This window comes from Anabrus simplex, chromosome 9, assembly GCF_040414725.1.
Source record: "Anabrus simplex isolate iqAnaSimp1 chromosome 9, ASM4041472v1, whole genome shotgun sequence".
Classification (NCBI taxonomy): domain Eukaryota; kingdom Metazoa; phylum Arthropoda; class Insecta; order Orthoptera; family Tettigoniidae; genus Anabrus; species Anabrus simplex.
In genome coordinates, this window is record NC_090273.1 from 56835507 (window position 1) to 56855765 (window position 20259).

Below are 20259 nucleotides of genomic sequence, written 5' to 3' on the forward strand. Positions count from 1 at the left end.
GTACTGCCTAAAATTCCGTGTTGTACTTATCAAAATGCCTTCAATTACCTTTCAATAAAGTCAACCTTAAAGTAAGCATTCAGAAAACGAAATTCATGGCAATCAACACGAATAATATCAATGCTGTTATTAATCATGCCTATAAATCATGCGAACTATTAATGTTGATGAGACACAGGAAAATAGCCTGTTTCGATCTCATCTTTTAAAATGATAAATACAGCCTGATACAAATGTTTACGCACTGTTGAGCAAATGAATTAGATATAGCTGAGTTTTACCAACATGGCTCTACGGTAGGCTAGATAAATGTAGGAGAACACTTTGCATGAGATGAAACGGAAACCTTGGTAACTCCGCCGAAGTTCCTAATCGGTGAACGAAACACGAACTTTCTGTCAGCCGATGTCCACCCATTTTTTATCCTCCAGCATCTTGTGAATGACCTGAACCTACAGCAAGACAATGCGCCGGTGAATCTCTCCTGGATTATGACCGATTTGTTCGATGAACACTCCTAATGACATGAGGATTCTTGGCTGGCCCACAGGATCGCCCAAACTGACTTCTACGGAGCTCATCTGGAATGCTGTCGAAAGGGATCCTACCCCAAACAATCTCCGTGTATTATGGGAGGCTGTGCAGCCATTTTGGATCAGTATGACTCCCCAGTATTTCTAGTGTCTTGTGGAGTCCGTGTCTCATCACTCATCGCTACTGTCACCGAGGCGGAAGCAGAAGGCAAGACATGGGAATCTCTGACACGGGAGAAAGCTTTTACAATGGTGTGAGGTGCGCGGTACCTCAACTCTGTTACGAGAAAATACAAATTGGACAAAATGATGTCAGATTTCCCTATGGGAAAATGAAGTGATCATAAATATAGGTACCTATTATGTGTCCTTCGATCGTGCTCCCGTGTGGGTGGGGGCGGTAGTATAACACACATGGTATGCCCTGCCTGTCGTAAGAGATGACTAAGAGGGAACATAGGTGCTCTTAACTTCGGAGTATGGTTTGGCGACCACGAGACACTTAGCCGAGTCGTGGCATTGTTTTCACTTATTTGTGCCAGAGGCCTTACTTTCACCTATTCCGTCCGACCTCACTTGGTCAACTCTTTTTTTTCAACCAGACTGTATTATGGCATTCGAGGCCTAGGGAGTCTTCATGCCGTCTATGACTCTTTTCATTCCTTGGCCGATACCATCATTTTTCGAAATGTCGAACTCCTTCAGTCTTTCTCTCTGATTACTGTTCAACAGTCATCACCACTACCACCTGCACGGTTGCTAGGTTACACCTCCGTCACATCCTTTGTTAGATGACACAATTTTTTTGTACACAAATGTTCGGATGACACCAAGCTGTAAGACATATTTGTGTCTAAAAATGCTCGATGTTGGTCTCCAACCTACCTCGAGGAGATAGAAGAGGAGGCGACTGACTTTCTATGGACAGCTGAGAAGAATGGAGCGGAGCGCCTAGCAAATGAGATCCTCATCTTCCAGGAAAAAAAGAAAGACCCAAGTACCATAGCTGAAAGAAGTTCGTGAGGATCTTAAAAAGTGTGGCATTGAGGAGGGAGATATTAAAAACAGAACAGTGTTCAGAAGGAAAATTTCGGAGGAGACGGAGAACAAGGAGGGTGTTTTCGGATGAGGAACGAGCAAAAGCTAGCCAGAGAATGAAGAAATAATGGCGTAAAAATAAAGAACATCAACAGTCAAGGAAGTTGTGTAATTTTTTAAAAATTACTTTGTACTTCCTTTTTTAATTAATGATGTTTCCTTATTTCTTCTTTGTTTTTCCTTTTCGCATTTCTTTCTCTTTAACAACGACACACACACACACAGTCACCGAGGCAGTGAGAACAACTCATTAAGGTTAAAAATTGGCTGGGGATCGAACTCTCTTACCATTTAGCCATGGGGTCGGACAAATCGTAACCCACAGGAGGTTGAAACGATCCTAAATAAATAAATAAATAAATAAATAAATAAATAAATAAATAAATAAATAAATAAGTAATAATAAAATGATGAAATCCCTTTACAATATTATATAACGATGAACTAAGGTATAAATGGTTTCACTTTGCCCACAATTATGACAATGGCACCTTGGCAGATGTGAAATATAGTGCAAGATGGTAGATGAAAGTATAGCAGTAGCTAATGGATCTTTATAAAAAGAAAAACATCGCGCTGCAAGACGAATTCACTAAACATTCTTGTTTCCTCCCCAAGAATGCGCAATATCTTCTTTAAAACAGGAGGAATCTGTGTGTCGGATGTTTTCCCGCTCAGCGCTGTGAACATTCCAGCAATTCCATTATATTCCACTCGTTTTCCAAAAGCTGGAGAATGTTTATTCTGGTAAGGCGAAACAAGATGGGAAAATGTTAGTTCTAGAAATAAGTGTACGACGACCGAGAGACTTGAAGTGGCAGAGTGTAGTCAGTCATGCAAAGAGTTATTTGTCAATGGAATTCCTTTCATTCACCTCTGCAATTCTGAAAGAAGTAACGTCGTGAAAGGAAAGCTTTGTTCATCGTTATGACGTCACAGTTACAAAAAAAGGACGCGATTTCAAGGTAATGTATTTGTGAATCAAACAAAAGAAAAATAAATCGTGAAATGATTTCCTCTTCCCTCCGGAATATCTGCTCCGTTGTTTCGGGGCACAGTGTTCGCCAATTATTCTAAGGCCCTGGATTCGATTCGCGGCTCGTCGCAGGATCCTTGACTGAGTGTTGGAACGGTGTTAACTCAGCTTCGTGTAACATCCCAATAGCTCTTTCATGTGACAGGCTGTGAACCAGTTCAGAAGACGAGAAATAATGCTGAATATGTCATGATATTGAATACGTGGATTTAAATTAGTTATAATTTAATTCGTACATTCGGTAAAGCACAGAATGTGTTACCAAAGATATTTTATATGCCGACATTATATGACAGAGTGGCGAAAGAATTTTCTTCCAAAGTTCGAGTGTCTCCATCGTGTCTCATTCCATAAACTTCAGATACGAAATTCGACCACACTACCACTAAACCGCGGTGGGGGAGGGTTAGCTGTTATATGTATACTGAAACCATCTGTATAGGTTCAATACATAAATACATACATACGAGTTTATCCGTATAAAACTTGACCGCCGGTAAGCGGGTGAGTCAAGGCCTGCTCACTGGCTTCCCTCACACTCGCGGTTCACCTGGCTGTCTGGCTCGCTTCCTGTCCTTCACTTCCCACGCTGTAAGTTTCACAGTCCGCGTTCGTTTATAGCAACTTATTTTTGTATGCAAAGCTTTTACAAATACAAATCGCTTCGTGAGGTTCTTGCGCAGTTTATCAGAAGTTTCGCAGGGCAATTGCCTCCTACGGGATCTTGTGAAGAAGTTTGAGACTGCTGAGTCAGTGCTAAACCAGAAACACACGCGAAGACGTAAGAGTGTTAACAGAATGAAAATTATTACAAAACTGGTATAAAACTTTAACGTTCATCACCAAAATCACTTGCAAAATTAACGCAGTAAGTTGGGATTTCACCGCACAAGTTGACCGTGCAGTTACGGATGCGCAGCTGTGAGCCTGCATTCGGGATATAGTGGGTTCGATCCCCACTGTACCGAGTAAATTTGCCGTGCGGTTAGGGGCGCTCAGCTGTGATCCTTCATTCTGCGGCTAGTGGGTTCGAACCCCACTGTCAGCAGCCCTGAATATGGTTTTCCCTAGTTCCCCATTGTCACACCAAGCAAATGCTTGGGCTGTACCTTAAGGCTACGACGACTTCCTTCCCAATCCTAGCCGTTTCCTCTTCCATCGTCGCCATAAGATCTATCTGTGTCCGTGCGACGTAAAGACAAATGTAAAAAATAACGCGACCCATTTCTCTTCCTTCGAGTTAAAGCCCGGTCCTCAGCCTCATACATTTTAAAGATAGCGGAGGGCTATGGTGCCCTAAAACACCATTTGTGACGTTATTATATCCAGCCGTCCAGTATCTACCTCGGAACAACTTGATCACAAACTGTACAATTTTATTTCCTCAATGTTTTTCAGACAGTTTAGTATTAAAAGTGCAATAACGCCGCCTCTGGGGTGTAGTGGTCAGTGTGATTAGCTGCCACCTCCGTATGCCTGGGTTCGATTCCCGGCTCTGCCACGAAATTTGAAAAGTGGTTCGAGGGCTGGAACCGGGTCCACTCAGCCTCGAAAAGTCAACTGAGTAGAGGGGAGTTCAGTTCCCTCCTCAGCCATCTTCGAAGTGGATTTCCATGGTTTCCCACTTCTCCTCCAGGAAAATGCCGGGATGGTACCTAACTTAAGGCCACGGCCGCTTCCTCCTCTCTTCCTTTTATTTCCCTTCCTATCTTCCCATTTCCCGCGAGGCCTCTGCTCAGCATAAGAGGTGAGGCTGCCTGGACGAAGTACTGATCCTCCTCCCCATGTGTATGCTCCGAACCAAAGTTGCACGCTCCAGACGGCAGAGGTTTGGATCCCTCGCTGAGTCCAAGGGAAAAACCAACCCTTGATGGTAAACGGACTAAGAAAGGAAAAACATTTTGGTAGCTTACGCATTTCTATGAAAATACAATCATTTTCACTTAACTATAAAAATATGTAATTCCCTTATTACGTATGGAATTAAATGCTGATACTTTGCCTTATTGCTGTATGTGTATACTATTACAATCATATCATTTCGGAATGGCGTTACGAAAATGTTGCAGAGTTTGGGCTAAGAAAATTTGGAAGAAAGGGGACGAGCTTCTTGACTACGTGGTATGTTCCTAGTTGTCAGTGGAATTACGTTAGTAGACGGATACATTTGAGTGGTGGTTTTAAAAGTAGGAAGTATCACAATATGAAGACAAATTTAGAATTCAAGAGGACAGATTTGGGCAAATATTCGTTTAGAGCAAGGCGAGTTAGGAATTTAAATAATTTACCTAGGAGATGTTCAATAAATTTTCAAATTCTTTGCAATCATTAAAGAAAAGTCCAAAAAAACAACAGATAGGGAATCTATCACCTGGTCGACTAACTTAAGGCCACGGCCGCTTCATTCCCTTTTCCTTGTCTATCCCTTCCGATCTTCCCATCCCCACAAGCATAAGAGGTGAGACTGCCTGGGCGAAGTACTAGTTCTCCTCCCTAGTTGTATCCCCCGACCCTAAGTCGTAGATCAGTGGCAACGTCTATGACATTTTTTTAGAAACTACAGTTAAGAGATCGAGTGCAAAGTAGTGTGTAGGCGTAATTATAATATGAGTAATGGATAAATGAACTGTAACAAAATCGTGCATGTATCAAAATAATTTGGATTGTAATAAGTGATTACTCTTCCCTCAGTTCCTGACGATCTGGAACTAGGTGATGGGAGTATTCTATTCAAGTACATTCATCACTACCAGAGATGTGTCACACGCTGGGAGACCACAGCATTTCATGCTTCCAAAACTAATCAAAATTCTATGTGTTTATTTAACATCTTCGAATTCCGGTGTATGCAGTAATCTGCACCCTCAAATACTAGAATCTCTCGCTCAGGATACAGCCACGAGATTACTTCTTGGTAATGATAGACACGTTCGTGTAAAAATCTCTTTGGCCATGCCTGCCGAGAAACACACGGTCACGTTTCTAAATCTGATGCCCCGCGGAGGGAGATGTCACTCCAGGAATTCACATAATTGACTCTAGAGCCAGCCGACCGAACCCTCCGACACACTTCAAGAAAATTAGACTCGCTTATAGGGGTGCCATGTGGAAATCCTCTATACCTACCGCAGCGATGTTTTAGTGGAACATGCACTCATGGAATTAAATTTTATAAGGTGGAACGTTGATGACAAGTAGTTGTATCCTTGAGATGGCTGAAAGTCCAAGGAGCCACGTTAAGTAAAACCAAAAAAAGAAAGGGGTGGAGGTGGGGGGAGACGGCAAACGTGAATGATTCCACGGGAATTCTTTTATTTGTCGGTAAATCTATCGAAAATAGGTTGGCATACTTGAGCACCTCTAGACACTTTGATAATTTCATCATTAGTGTCTAAAAGCAAAGCCTTGTCTATGCAACCATTCTTCTCTGTCCTTAGCTCCTCGTTTTATTTCATAATAAGAACCATAACAAGACTCTGTGACAACTCTTGAAGGAATTTATTCCTCGGTCATCCTCGGCCTTTCTTCCCCGTGATTTTCCCTTCCGGCAGATTGGTAAGAAAGTTATTATGTCGCAAGATGTGGTCAGTGAATTTAGCTCTTCTTCTCTGAATCGTTAGCATCAGTTCTCTTTTCCGTTGAATTTCTTCCAGAACACTTTTGTTTGTTCTATTTTCAATCCATTTCATCCTGAGCATTCGTCTCCAGACCCACATCTCAAACGCTTCCAGTCGTTTCCAGTCCTGATCTATTGTTGTCCAAGATTCACAGCCATACAGTAGCCCACTCGATACAAGAAAAATCACAAAAATGATCCCAGTTCCGAAATCTAAATTTGCACTGATTAAGAGATTCCTCTTATTATTAAACGCCTGTTTGACAAGCGCTATTCGACTTTTGATCTCATTGCTGCACCTGTTGTCATTGGTGATCAGGCTTCCTAGATACGGGAAACTGGTGACTAGTTCCACTATCTTGTCAGTAAGCTTATTATTGTTATGAATTCGTTCAGGATGTTTACTCACACAGCTAACACCTTGGTCATCTTAATATTAATGTTTAAGCCGGAATATGACAATGCTGATGACAATACATTCAGCATCGTGATAATTTATATTTTATTAAATCCCAGATTAACTAGAATGCATCTCATGTAAACTCTTACCAGTCAGTAATGTCCAAACCTTCATTGTCTCGGACTGGCAAACACTCGCCACTTCACAATACATTTAACTCGCTCTGGGTCTCAAGAATTTCTTCAAAAAGTCTTTATTTATTCATTTGTTTTAAATTTTACCGGTTTTTCGTCTTATTAACTTTTTACGGAATTTTTTGAGACGCGAAGGTGTCAAAAATTTTCCCAGGAGATTTTTGCCGAGAAATCCACCGACACTATGCTGGCGTATTTGAGCACCGTCTAATACGACCGAATTGAGTCGGGTTCGAATTCAACACCTTGCCATCTAAGCCACTTAGCCGTTCTTATACGAGCTACACCACTAAAAGTTCATGTACATGGTAGATCAAAGTTCAGAACTAGAGTTTCTAGGGACTATAGAACAAAGCGAATCGAAACATTTTTTTGAAAGGCATGGGTCACGAACGATTTACTGACTGACAAAATCAGATACTGTGTAGCCAGGCTGAGTGGCTCAGATGGTTGATGCGCTGGCCTTCTGACCCCAACTTGACAGGGTCAATCCTGGCTCAGTACGGTGGTATTTGAAGATACTCAAATACGTCAGCCTCGTGTCGGTAGATTTACTGGCACGTAAACGAACTCCTGTGAGACCAAATTCCAGCACCTGGGCGTCTCCGAAAACCGTAAAAGTAATTAGTGGGACGTAAAGCAATTATTATTATTATTATTATTATTATTATTATTATTATTATTATTATTACTAGGAAAGGTGTGTTAGGCACTAAGAGGCTAGCATACACACGTATGTGAACAAGGCGCAAGTATCAACTAGCCTCTTCACAGGTAAGTCGGTGAGTTGCATACATTTCAGGGGTTCTGATAGTTCACATCGCTTATATTTATAAAAATCTCACTGCAGAACTGTTGTGCACGTAGAAAACATTTGCGCCTTAGTTCAATACGTTAGCATTCTAACCAATTCGTATCTAAAAGTCCTTTCCGCAATAGCGATTTTCATTCTTCAAAACCATCAATATTACATATTCTGTTAAACGTGCCCTGGCGTTGGAATGCAATGTATGTGCTGTGATGTCCGAGGAAGATCTCGTCGCTCTGGTGCTTACAGCTTACGTCGTTGCTGAGCGTGTATTGAAGCAGGAGGACTGACTTTTCAAAAGTTTTTTGTAAAAGATAACAATATATTTGACATTTAATATTTTTTCTTAACTGCCTAAAAATGTATATGGATAGGGTATATAATAAAATATATGTTTGTCTCTTCTATCATCCCTTGAAATTTGAGTATTGAATTTTGGCATATATACTGTATATAGTATGTCCATAGTTATACTAGTAATAACATAATTATTAAATTACGTTTCTTCATCACATGCAGTTTTCAGCTGTTGGCCAGGTCTGTTTGGAACATAAACCTCTCCATCTCATCTTGTCTTCCGACTGCTTCTCCTTCTTCACTCTTGTCCAGATCTCTACTCTTCTCTGTACACTCTCCTCCACTCCTTTTATCCACCTGTCTATTCGTCCTACTCTTGCTCTTTTTCCTGTTATCACCATTTAGTGCATCTTCATGAGGACCCTTTCCTCTGTCATTGCCTCATGTCTCCATAACATCTAACTCTAGATGCCTCTAACCTGTTCGGTAGTCGCACTTCTTCTTCTATAACCTTCTTATTTCTCATATTATCAATTCTTGGCACTCCTGTCCTGTTTCTCAAAAATTTCATTTCACTTGCCTGTAACTTGGACACGGCTTTCTTCTCATTACCCAAGTGTCTACTGTCTATTTAAATAGCACGTTCTGTATATTACTCTTTTGCTTCTTTGCGGGACATCCTTGCTCCAAACCAGGCTTGTGACACTTTTCTGGAACGCTCCTGCTTGTCTTCCGTGCACGATTATTTCCGCATCATTTCTTCCACTTTCCTTATGATACTTCCCAGGTACTTGAAACTATCTACCTTCCTAAGCTGTACTTTTTTTTTTTGCTTTACGTCGCACCGATACAGATAGGTATTATGGCGACGATGCGGTAGGAAAGGCCGAAGAATGGGAGGAAAGCGGCCGTGGCCTTAATTAAGGTACAGCCCTAGCGTTTGCCTTGTGTGAAAATGGGAAACCATGGAAAACCATCTTCAGGGTTTCCGACAGTGAGGTTCAAACCCACTATCTCCTGATTACTGGATACTGGCCGCAGTTAACCGACTGCAGCTATCGAAGCATTATCCCTCACGTAAGTCTCCCCTTATTTCTAGATGTGATCACCATTTCGCTCTTTTTGGCATTGAATTTCATTCCATATTGTTCCACCTCATCTTTCAATGAATCTAACTGTTCCTCGATATCCTCTTCCCTTTATCCCCAGACTAACAGGTCATCTGCAAACAACATCACTTCCACTCCCCAATTTTCCTTGCCACTTTCAAGGAAACAAGGAATTAGGTTTAAGTTAAACAAATGTGATGTGTGTTTTTTATACAGGGTCAGGTATGAGGCGATATGAATTTATATGCCATGTTTTATGGCCGGATGCCCTTCCTGACACCAAACTCAGTTGAGGAGCTAATGAAGATCAAAGGAATGATCGTGAATGAAATTGGGAAATGAGGTGGAAGGAATCTGCTGTGCCCCATGAATAGGAACTGTTCCGGCATTTGCTTGGAAACGAAAATGGGAGACCACAGAAAAGGATTTTCAGGACAGCCGAAGGTGGGGTTCGAGCCCACGTGTCTCCCGACTGAAGAGTATGGCTCCATAGCCGTAACGCGCTAACACGCGCGGCCAATCTGGGTAAATTAAACAAATGTGACATGTGTGTTATTAGTTCATGTGTTTTGTTATCATTTTTGTAAAATTATCAATGGTTTCTGTTACGATAGGGAACTGTTTACTTTAATAATAATAATAATAATAATAATAATAATAATAATAATAATAATAATAATAATAATAATAATAATAATAATATTTTTGCTAGTTGTTTTACGTCGCACCGACACAGATAGGTCTTATGGCGACGATGGAACAGGGAAGGGCTCGGAATGGGAAGGAAGCGGCCGTGACGTTAATTAAGGTACAGCCCCAGCATTTGCCTGGTGTGAAAATGGGAAACCACGGAAAACCATTTTCAGGGCTGCCGACAGTGGCGTTCGAACCTACTATCTCCCGAATACTGGACACTGGCCGCACTTAAGCGACTGCAGTTATCGAGCTCGGTAATAATAATAATAATAATAATAATAATAATAATAATAATAATAATAATAATAATAATAATAATAATAATAATAATTTGACTCACCGGAGTTTGCATTAGTATAGTCGGTAGTAATTATTATGTTCCAAAATCCTTTTATATATGAATTTATATCGTTTCTTGGCAGATCAACAGATTCAGTTGTTGAAACTGGTCTATATAATATTATTATATCATTTTGGTGTCCGGCTCCATGGCTAATTGGTTAGCGTGCTGGCCTTTGGTCACTGGGGTCCCGGGTTCGATTCCCGGCACGGTCGGGAATTTTAACCATGATTGGTTAATTCCACTGGCACTGGGGCTGGGTGTATGTGTTGTCTTCATCATCATTTCATCCTCATCACGACGCGCGTGTCGCCTACGGGTGTCAAATCAAAAGACCTGCATCTGGTGAGCCGAACAAGTCCTTGGGCACTCCCGGCACTAATAGCCATACATCATTTCATTTTTTATATCATTTTGGTGAGTACTTTTTAAAATATTTTTTCTCTTTGTTTCAGGTAAGGGAGCTCAGTTCATTGCTACTTGGATAACAATGAGAGGACATCAGAGGTAGGATAAATCCGTATAGTAGAATTTACAGCCTCTTTCTTTCTTTCTTTCTTCAGGTACTCATGTCATTTCATGTCGTTAACGATTTTCATTAGCGATGACGTGTATCTGTGTTCAATTTTCAACTCGTCTTAGCGATATTTTATCATGATGGCTGGAAACAAAGCTCTTTCTCACTTCTGTGCAAAGTATGGCATAATGAAATGTAATTACTTTGCTAGCAGAATGTGTCTTTAACGGAGATCAAAATAGAGACTTTGACAGTCAGTATTGCATAATATTCTCTATCTAAGTCGTTGATATCACTGTATATTTCTGTAAGTTTATTCATAATCGGTACTACCTAAGAGAGAAAAGCAATCTGCAAATAGGCCATGAAGGCTCTTCGTAACATCGCCATTCAGTGGTATAGGGTGGCTAGCGAGCAAGTTGGGTGCACGGTCAGGTATTGTTGATGTGAGCTTGCATTCGAGAGAGGGGTGGTTTGGAATCTCTCCGTCGTAAGCACAGAATATGGTTATCCATGGTTTCCTACTTTCACGTCAGATAAATGCTGGGGATGTACTTTAATGAAGGCCAATTTAATGGGAATAATCACTACGGACCATCTTTATTTCCATGATATGAATTATTCGTCCATGTTTCTTTCTGACTCTTCAGGCTTTCGCCCCGTACAGAACCACTAGACGATTGAATGCCATTAAATGTTTCCACTTTACGTACAGTGGTAAAATTCACTCGAAATATACCTGAAAATCAATCCAGTCAATGTATTTCTTCCCTTGTTGCCAGTGAACAGAAAGAATGGCACGCGAGTAACTCCTAGCAGCTGTCAGTAGAGGTGGAGAACAGTAGATCAATTTTAACAGAGCGCGAAACTAGATGAAGTCTTCGGGTAGTTCCGATTACCGTATCGTCTCAAGAATTTTGTGTATTTATTTCCTCTTCGGTCCAGCTGGCGGGTGCACTTTGACAAAGTACCTCCACCCGTTCCCCTCAGTTTCAGGTTATTTTTACCGACGCAGAGGGAATGCTAAACAAACTTGGTGTGGTGGAACTCATGGCAACATCCATTATCGGAGGAAGTTAACTATACAAGAATGCCATATGGGCATAGAGGGTAGAGGTCAAGCTGCTTCCAGATGGTAGCTCCCTAAAGGGCTGTTTATGCTCGATAAGTAGCCCTATGAGAGAACAGGGGTGAAGGAAGGAAACACTTAAAAGAAAAGGAAGACAAGTTCTTTCAACTTCCTTGGTGGGCTTCTTGACTGTGCTATGATACAGGCACATTCTGGACTGTCTTAGACCTTCGCCGAGGAGACTCCTAGTGGCTGAACTGCCATCTGCCATAAACAAAAGACCCTCACACGTGCCAAGTGGTGTCAGCTCGAGAGATACGCCACCGTACAGTTAATAGCCGGCTCAGTGGCTAAGTGGTTAGCGTCCTCGACTTTGCTACATGGGATCCCGTGTTCGATTCCCCGCCGGCCGCGTCGGAGATTTGAACGTTCATTACTTAATATTCCGACAGCTCGAGGGCTGGTTGTGTGTGCCGTCTTCACCACTAGAATTCATCATAGATAGGGCCCCATCCACGCAGACGTGCAGATCACCATAAGGCGTCAATCAACTCGAAAGTCCTGCACCAGAGCTCTCCGGAGGCCACATGCAATAATAATAATAATAATAATAATAATAATAATAATAATAATAATAATAATAATAATAATAATAATAATAATAATAATAATAATAATAATAATAATAATAACTTTGAAACTGTGTTTAGATGTTTGTGAAACTATCATGTTTGAAATAAAACTCCCCACACACTTAGAGCATGACCTAGAGCAGGGATAGCAAACCTTTTCCGACAAGTGTGTCAATTAAGGTCGTATCTAATACTTTCTACTCTCTAGTATGCCATCGGTTATTTTCCTTTAAAAACCATCATGAAACTTAATCCTTTGACCGCTTTTAGGTATTAGATTGCTTTTCCTTCTTTTCCTACCGCTTTTCCCACACGTGTGGAGTCGCGGGTGCGAACTGCAGGCACATGTCAATTTGGCCCCGTTTTACGGCTGGATGCCCTTCCTGACGCTAACCCTATATGGAGGGATGTAATCAATATTGCTTGTTTCTCTGGTGGTTAGTAGTGTAGTGTGTTGTGTGAATATGAAGAGGAGAGTGTTGGGAAGGACACAAACACAAGTCCCCGAGACAGGAGAATTAAGCAGAAGCGATTAAAATCCCTGACCCGTCTGGGAATCTAACCCGGGACCCTCTAAACCGAAGGCCTGTACGCTGACTATTCAGCCAGCGAGTCGGACTTCTAGGTATTAGATTGCATTACATATAAATCCATTCGACTGGTGTTTCATAATTTCATTATACAAACATCATTGTAAATTATATTTTAAAACATGTGCACATTAAGAATACTTTTTTTGCTTACATAATAAAAACTAGCGTCGAGGATACGAATTATTGTGGCTGCCGTAACCTGCTTCACTCTTCTGGGGCAATGATTTATGACAGACTGATGAAATGATATGGAGAGTGTTGCTGGAATGAAATATGACAGGGAAAACCGGAGTACCCGGAAAAAAACTGTCCCGCTTCCGTTTTGTCCAGCACAAATTTCACATGGAGTGGTGGTGGTGATTATTGTTTTAAGAGGAAGTACAACTGGACTACCCTCCTCTATATAACACTAATCAGAGAGGAAAAATGGAAGGGATTCGACATTTAGAAAAATAAAGACGTCGGCCAAAGAAAGACAAGGGCCACGAAGGGCGTGAAAATGAAAGCCTCGATATATAATACCATGGAACTCAGTGGTGAGGGGCCGACTCGCTGCCGCCTGAGCCCCGGAGGCTCCTCTTTATCATAATAACATTTGTAAAAAATACGGCCATAGTATTAACTGTAACATACTTCTTTATTACAATGTAACGTTAAAATATGTTAGCATGTTGTGTGACGTGCCGCACAAATCGGGTTTGCGTGTCACCTAGTGGAACGCGTGCGTAGGTTCGCCATTCCTGACCTAGATTTAGGCTGCTTATTACTGGATATAATTTTGTGAAATATGATTAAAATTATTAAAATTATTATTATTATTATTATTATTATTATTATTATTATTATTATTATTATTATTATTATTAAGAAATACATTGGAATTGGGAGATATTCAAGTGACAATGCTAACTTACAGAAGTATGCCAACGAAGTAAAATTAAAACATAATTTACATAACAACAGCAATTACAGAACAACAACAAAATTCCAAGAGAACCAAATATTATAAGAAATTATATCGGAACAAGAAATTACACTATAATAAAAAACGGTACAGCTAACAGGCCCACAAGGGGTTATTCCCTAAGAATGAAGGAGCTTGTATAACCACACCGAACAGACACGTAAGCTGAATACAATGTTTGTTTCCGCAACAACCAAGGAACTGATATAATGCACTTCCACCGGAGGAAAATTCTGACGTCAGAGTTACAGAAAATTGCACGTTCTGACTGCTTCTAGCGCCGTGTTCTCGCCTGGTTGCAAGACTTGGAACTAATAATATTCATGGCATAATTGGCGAGCGCTTTGTTTATTTAGAATATCTACGAAATTTCAGATTCCTGTGGTCATTACAGCCCGTTCTGCGCTGAACACCGCCAGTTTAATTGTGGATGCCGTCCACCCTCATCGGAGGGTCTGCCTTACAAGCCATTCGAAAATTTGGTGAAACGTCAGTGATAGTAATACTCGGCCTTCTTTCCTTTATGAACGGGAAACAGCTTCAGCAGGACTCGAAGCCAATACCTTAGGTACGAAGCCTGACGACTAACAGACGGTGCCCTGGCAGTAGGCTGTTTTGAATTGATGAAGCTAGACTGAGCGAATGGAGCAGCTCTGTTTTGCTGACAGTTCCTTGTCGTGCTGGTCTGCCATTACGACCCATGTCACTGTTTTAATTCTTGACCTCGGCTGGGGTCCGCTCTATGTTGAGCTCTGATAGCGGAGCTGACAAATGGGTAAGAAGGGAGCGTCCCTCGTCCTGGAATTAAGGTGTTTAGACACGTCGACTCTGGATAACACACACAGTCACTATCAAGATACACTGTCACCATGTATCATCGCTTTCTCTTCCGGCACTGCGAAGCGACGCTCTGCTCAAGAACATTACGAGCTGTTTCAAGATGACGACCTAGAAACCATCTTGGATTTGTATATCAAGATATTTTTGGGTGTTACTATAAAAAGGTGTTAAAATATATTATTAATTTTTTCGGTTATTTTGGGAACTGAAGCCCACCAGGTGGCCATGATCGCTAATGCTTCAAGTCTCTTGGTCTGCCACTTCGGTCAGCCAATTCGAGTCCCGTTGGTCCAGAAAATGTTCACCATCCGAATGTTGATAGGCAGAGTAGGGGAGATGGTAGTATGCGATTTCTAATCGCAATATTGCAAGACAAAACCCTGGATTATTGGGTTCGAACCCTACTGTGGGCAGCCCTTAAGATGGTTTTCCGTGGTTTCCCATTTTCAGACTACGCAAATGCTAGGACTGTATCTTACTTAAGGCCACGGCTGCTTTCTTGCCACTCCTAGCCATTTACCATCCCATCGTCGCCATAATACTTATTTGTATCGGAGCGACGTAAAGCCTGCCTCTGTGGTGTGGTGGCTAGTGTGATTAGCTGCCACCCCCGGAGTCCTGGGTTCGTTTCCCGGCTCTGCAACGAAATTTGAAAAGTGGTACGAGGGCTGGAACGGGGTTCAGTCAGTCTCGGGAGGTCAAAGGAGTAGAGGTGGGTTTCCCACTTCTCCTCCAGGCAAATGCCGGGATGGTACCTAACTTAAGGCCACGGCCGCTTCCTTCCCTCTTCCTTGTCGATCCCTTCCAGTCTTCCCATCCCCACACAAGGCCTCTGTTCAGCATAGCAGGTGAGGCCGCCTGAGCGAGGTACTGGTCATCCTCCCCAGTTTCATTCCCCGACCCAATGTCTCACGCTCCAGGACACTTCCCTTGAGGCGGTAGAGGTGGGATCCCTCGCCGAGTCCGAGGGAAAAACCAACCCTGGAGGGTAAACAGATTAAGAAAAAGAAGAGGAAGCGACGTAAAGCAATTTGTGAAATAATAATAATAATAATAATAATAATAATAATAATAATAATAATAATAATAATAATAATAATAATAATAATAATAATAATAACCCTGGATTCAATTCCAAATCTCTCCGCAGTGTCCATGTGGAGTGAGGGCTTATGACGCTGTTGATGAGGATTCGTCTGTCCGATGGAGACATTAAATCTTGAACATACCCTTTGGTGCTATTCGACAGGAGTAGGATATATGCCGGCACCGAGTTTCATCTCATTAACTTATCTGATGAGGAAGGATATACGGTCGTAAAAAATCGCTGTGAAGATTGATGTCCCTTCATACTCGAGCATGCAGAGGAATGGGGCAAGGGTTGGACATACATACATTTTTGAAGCAGAGGCCACAAAATTTAATAATAATAATAATGACGTGTGGTCTCCGAAGATCCTGATGCAGATCTTTCGAGTTGACACCTATAGGACCGGGCGAGTTGGCCGTGCGCGTAGAGGCGTGCGGCTGTGAGCTCGCATCCGGGAGATAGTAGGTTCGAATCCCACTATCGGCAGCCTTAAAAATGGTTTTCCGTGGTTTCCCATTTTCACACACGCAAATGCTGGGGTTGTACTTAATTAAGGCCACGGCCGCTTCCTTCCAACTCCTAGGCCTTTCCTATCCCATCGTCGCCATAAGACCTATCTGTGTCGGTGCGACGTAAAGCCCCTAGCAAAAAAAGACACCTATAGGCAATCTGCGCGTATCAGAGGACACAGATAGTTCTTATGGCGACGGTGGGATAGGAAAGGGCTAGGAGTGGAAAGGAAGCGGCCTTCGCCTTAAATAAGGTAATGCCCTAGCATCTCTCTGGTGTGAAAATGGGAAACCACACAAAACCCTGTTCATGGCTGCCGACAGTGGGGTTCGAATCCACTATCTCCCGGATCCTGGGTACTGGCCGCACTTAAGCGATTGCAGCTACCGGGATCGGTTGAAAATCTTCTTGGCTATTCTGTTTTTACTAAAGCAGAGTAGACGACTAGGCAATTATAACCTTGTAATAATTATCCTTCTTATAATGGTCTGTCAACGGATCGTCTCATATTTTAATTACATACAAAAGATAATCATTTCTCTTCCAGTAAAATTATGATATTTTTACTTGTGTCAATGTTGTCTTCGGTATGAAAAAATCAAGGTTCCAATAGGAAACTCTTCCTTTTATTCCGTACCTTACTCGAATGATAACTTTGTAGTTTTCCATTTGAACTGGCGAGAATATTTCTTTCTTGTCAATATAAATCTTAGTTTCTCATGTGACGCGAACTTTTTTGTATAGGTTCGAAGTGAGTAAACAAAATAAAATAAACTGGGAAATTCTTAGGTAGAGTCATAAATATGTTGGTGCTTGTTATCCAAGTTTTAGTGGGGGAAAACAGATTTAAGGAATGGGAAGTAGCACTGTCACTTGATAGCCTCATCTCGAACTTAAACTCTGTGTGGCTGTGCTGCTCGGAAGAAATGTTGAAACTCGTAAATCGTGTCAAGCCGACAGAGAACTGTTTTGACGGTCACAAAACACTCGACTCTCACTTCCGGACTTTGATTCCTTCCACTTGCATGAGATAGGAAATACCTCGCAGAGGTGTTTTTGTTATAACGAGTGCTGCCACTCGTACAACATTTTTACGTGGTTCAATCCTACCTCTGTTCTTTATCCCTTAAATTCTCTGTTGGATGCTGATTTTTTGCTGTAATAAAATAAATTCTTATAAGCTTCTTCGGACCTTCTTCATAACATTACCTCACAAGATGACAGTAGTCTAGCATATGGGCAGAATGCAAATAATATGAAGAAATATGGGTGCTCATTGTGATTAGACAATAAAATGGAATTAGAGGTTGACCTGTATGTAAACTCTCTAAAGACAGAGGACCACCAAAGGCTAAATATAGAGTACGTAATCGAAATAACCTAACTTGAAAAAGCGCAGTGAAATGTTATATGCATGGGTAGTGACAGAGAAGTGGTATTACATAAACTGTCAAACTGCCATGGGAATTTACTTATCTTTTTTTTTCCTTTCTTGTATAACTTTCTTTAGAATGTCAAATAAAATTTAACTCTTAATTACTCGCGTCGGGTCACAGAGACCCGAGTGAATTTTCTTTTATCAGATTTTTATATAGGCCTATAGTAATATACTGTAAATCATTGCTGATACTATGTAATTTCATCTAATGTTGTGCTATTTGTCACAGTGCAGTAGCGATCATTGCTGACAATAATTTCTTGCGCATCTGCTAAGATTATGAGATTTGAACCGAAGCGAGTGTGAGTGTTCTACAGGAAGATATTACTAGAAAATTAATGAGCGGCTAAATATATTTCTTATATTATGTGTAAGTCTTGTGTTATAGTGAGGCTCCATTGTTTAACTGGTTAGCATGCTGACCTTTAGTGCAAGAGTTCCTGTGTTCGTTTCTCGGGTGAGTCGGAGATTTTGACATTCATTGGTTATTTCCTCCAGATCAGGGACTGAAAATTTGTGCCATCTTCATCATTATACAGTATTTCATCGCATGTATTGCCACACTCTCACAAGTGGCAGGTTTTCGATGGGCGTCAAATTGAAGTACCTGTGCAGTCCCCTCCGGAAACCGTACGACATTGTAATATATAACGTTCTGTAATAGTCGGTAGAGTGGTATGTAGTGTGTGTCCAGTCGCCGATCGAGAGGAATCAACCATACGAAGTTAACATCCTCGGCCCGGCCAAGAATAGAACCCAGAGCCCTTTGAATCGAAGTCCATTACGGTGATCATTCAGCCAAGGAGTACTCTGGCATCTGTTCATGAGTGTAAAATGTACAAAGTGGTGAACGTTGTGTAAAAATAACCCACATCTTCGTTCAGAATCAAATAATCTCGATTTTAATTTTACTAATTGATCACCAGCATCACCTATTAGTAATGATATCACAAATATAGGACACTTTAAACAATTTGGACTTGTAATCACTCCCTTCTTATTTATCATTTGCAAGTGACGAAAACGTGCATTCTTTAAATCAAATTGAGAAAAAAATATCGCATGGATGAACATTCATCATTTCATCCTACTTATTTTTACAACGTGATGTCCCTGTCGAATGCCAATACAATTTTCAAGAAAGGTATACACGTTAGGATCTACCAGGGACAACGGGCGAGTGGATACACGGTTTGGGTAATATACCTGTCAGCTTGTAGTAAGGAGATAGTTGGTTTAAACCCCACTGTTGGCAGCCCTGAGTATGGTTTTCTATTTTCACACCAGGCATCTCTTTGGGCTGTACCTTAATTAGAGGCCATGCTCACATCCTTTGCACTTCTAGCCCTTTCCTATCCCATAGTTGCCGTAAGAGCTATCTGTGTCGGTGTAACGCAAAGCAAATTTCAAAAGAAAAAATACCGGGAATTCGAATATTGGCCATCGGGGTGGACAGCCAGCAGCTACGGCTCTGCACTAACACGCTCCACAAATGTCCCCAGATGGTATTACGTAAAACTTTCTTGAAAAAATTACCTCTCTCTTTGTTTGAGGGATAATGAAGGAAAAACTGCGGTGACACGCTGTTCTAATTTGGATTCCAACAAGCTTGTTTCTGAAGTAGCACTTCCAGCACTACTACTACGACTACTATTACTACTACTACTAAAATGTTTTCATTCCTCCCCTGAAGGGGGAGGCGGGCCACTTAGACGGTGACGCCCTCTCTCAGGTGCGGGAGATTTGTGACGGTGGAGGTGACGTTCGGAGAAGGTGAGGGTTTGGCGACCATGGCTTATACTGGGTACTGTCCGTGCATTCGCCTTTGTGCAGGAGAATAGAAACATAGGAAAACCATTCTCAGGACAGCCGACGGTGCGTACAGGCCGTGAGGTGCAACCCTTTTCTCGAATATATAAGCGTAGAGCCACGGTATAGCCTTGGCCACCCCTCCTTTACTCGGTTGGCAGGTCAGAGTCCATCCGAGTGCAAAGCTGTCGGACCACGGACAAGCCGTGGCAACTTGTGTGCTGAGACCCACTCTGCATCTATCGGCCCACTTCCTGCAGGACATGTATGCTCAATATTAATGCGTGCATTCATATCTAGAGAAGAAATGCGCAATTAAATGGGAATTATATCTTTTAATACATTTATATGAAAGATGCAATGAATTTTATTTAGCATCTCTTAAAATGCAAGAATAAATTTTTAGCGCCAGTGGCTGTAATGTCAATTGAAACATTTGTGTGAGTTTCAGCAGTGGAATGCTCTGTGCCCTGCAATATAGGCAGCACGTTACACTTAGAATACGTGGCGGCCGCTCTGCCAGGCGCAGGAGCGCTTCTTGTCGTGTCACTCAATTTAGGTTTTCCCCATCCCATCTCCTTAATTAACTTTTTATGTGAAAGACAGTATTCCTCACTTAATTAAAATAGGTAGAATTCTTCATGTCTAAATTCGAACGACTGTCGCCTGG